The sequence below is a fragment of the Sinocyclocheilus rhinocerous genome, unplaced genomic scaffold (genome assembly GCF_001515625.1).
Source record: "Sinocyclocheilus rhinocerous isolate Xijiao unplaced genomic scaffold, SAMN03320098_v1.1 scaffold3454, whole genome shotgun sequence".
Classification (NCBI taxonomy): Eukaryota; Metazoa; Chordata; class Actinopteri; order Cypriniformes; family Cyprinidae; genus Sinocyclocheilus; species Sinocyclocheilus rhinocerous.
Window position 1 is genome coordinate 6759 of NW_015632749.1, and position 2310 is coordinate 9068.

The 2310-nt window shown below is 34.8% G+C and overlaps 1 protein-coding gene across 1 annotated transcript in view; it reads right to left on the reverse strand.

Moving 5' to 3' along the window:
- Positions 1-2310, reverse strand: part of LOC107743054 (engulfment and cell motility protein 2-like) — an 18478-nt gene that overhangs the window by 2783 nt on the left and 13385 nt on the right. The gene's annotated exons all lie outside the window — the stretch shown is intronic.

The following is a 2310-nucleotide window of genomic DNA, read 5'->3' on the forward strand; positions in this document are numbered from 1 at the left end:
TAATAATATTTCACAATATTGCTGTTTTTACTGTATTTTGATTCAATAAATGCAGCCTTAAGCATAAAAAACTGTTATCGTTGTGGTTGCAATACCTGTGTTTGAACATAAGATGGCGCAGTTTTTCTGCTTCTTTGTGTTTAGCAGGACCATGGAGGTACACCACATCTGTGTGCAGAATCTGACCTGAGGAAAGAAAAAAAGGAAGAAGATATGTCAGGACAGCAGAGGACGTATGCGACAATATTTTATCTGGGCATCAACTTAACAATACATTAGCATCATGAAGATACTGTGGACCCCCATTTTTTTCCTCTTTGATTTTTCTGCACTCATCACCTTGTTCCCCTCTCCTCTCAGACAATACGGCTGCCGTTTTCTGTCAGCCTGAGAGAGGCAGTCTAATTGCAATAGACACCTCAAGAGCCCGGCAGGTCATGTGACTCCACACCCACAGACCTGTCACAGTCAAACTGGGTCTGCATGTGGTGCTGCTGCGGGGCAGAGGGCAAAACATGGCAATGCCACCTGACACACACCCGCCAGGCCGATCAGTCGCCTGGACGCAGGGCACACACAGGGCACAGCATGCCGCTCCTCCCACCGAGAGGCCACAACGGGCATTCTCATCACACCTGTCAATCAGACACTCTCCTTCATCAACTTTAAAAATATAGAAACTAAAAATAATTACAATTAACAGGCAAAAGTTATTTAACACTATGTTAGTCTACTTCAACATTAGTCTATATTTGGTTGATTACAAAATTTGAAAAAAAATCAAATTTACCATAATTATCCATTACTATAAGACACTTTCATTAGTTGACAGCCAAAAGAAAAACTAGAAAAATACCAAATTATTAAATAGTTATACAGTATTATAATGAAAAGTACTGTTACAATATTACATTAAAACATTAAGACAAAAAAAAGCTACTTTTATCTTTTTATCTTCCTTTTCGATTTATATTTTTAGTTATATGTCTATAGTTTTAAGTTTTAGTTATTGAGATTTAAATAAATAATAAAAGAATAAATAAGCTTTCCATTGATGTATGGTTTGTTAGGGAAGGACAATATTTGGCCGAGATACAACTATTTGAAAATCTGGAATCTAAGGGTGCAAAAAATGCGTAAATCTAATACTAATCAAGTTTTGATATATTTACAGTAGGAAATTTACAAAATATCTTCATGGAACATGATCTTTACTTAATATCCTTATGATTTTTGGCATAAAAGAAAAATCAATAATTTTGACCCATACAATGTTTTTTGGCTATCGCTACAAATATACCCCAGCGACTTAACACTGCTTTTGTGCTCCAGGGTCACATATGAAATCAAATACTTAACATGCGTCACTGTTGTATGCAATCAAGCAGGAGTGTTCTGAACAACTCCTGACTGTTTATCAATCACAGGAGCGATACTGCTGTTGGATAAAAATGTTGAGTAACATCGTCAAACTCTAATGTGCGGGGACCTGACGAAGACAGACAGAGACGCAACGAAAGAAACAAAACGACAACCAAGAATACAGAGAGCAAGAACAAAGCAAACAGGAACAACAGCAACCTTTACATACAACAACTGACAAAGCAACAAGGGCTATATACACATATATAGGCTAAAAATCTAACAAGACCCACTTCGGTGTTGGGTAAGTTACTCAAAAAAGTAATGCACTACAAATTAAATTACTAATTACTTCTTTACAATTTGAATTTGATTACATTACTGATTACTACATTTAAAAAGTAATCGGATTACTAATTACTTTACTGTCAAGTTACTTTCAAGTTTACTTTTCAAATGATCAAACCTAAAAAATACACTACAAAGTGAAACTCATAGGTCTTTCATTAATTTAATATTGACTGAAAAATTACACAAGTATTATTTGTATACGCTCGCAATATCAACAAAACTTAAAAACAAAGCAATAACTACAAAGAAGAATGCGATGCGACGCAGCTTAATCCAGCGGAGGATCTCATTCTGATTTGTCATTTATCTTTTACTTATATTAGTGTTATTGTGACATAAACTTGTACACCTTCACTTGTTGAACTTTTCCCAAATTATAATGCCAGACTAAAATATGTGAAATCGAGTGCAACATTTTGAAATATGATAGGCAACCTTTCATTGCATCTAAATGTTGTAGGACTCATCTGCATTTTAGCTCGCATTCTCTGGTGATTTATTAATGGGTATACTGACGCGCAAAACATGATTTTTACTTCTTATTTTTTAACACTGCATTTGTAACTTAAGTAACGTAATTTTATTGACATTAGTAAC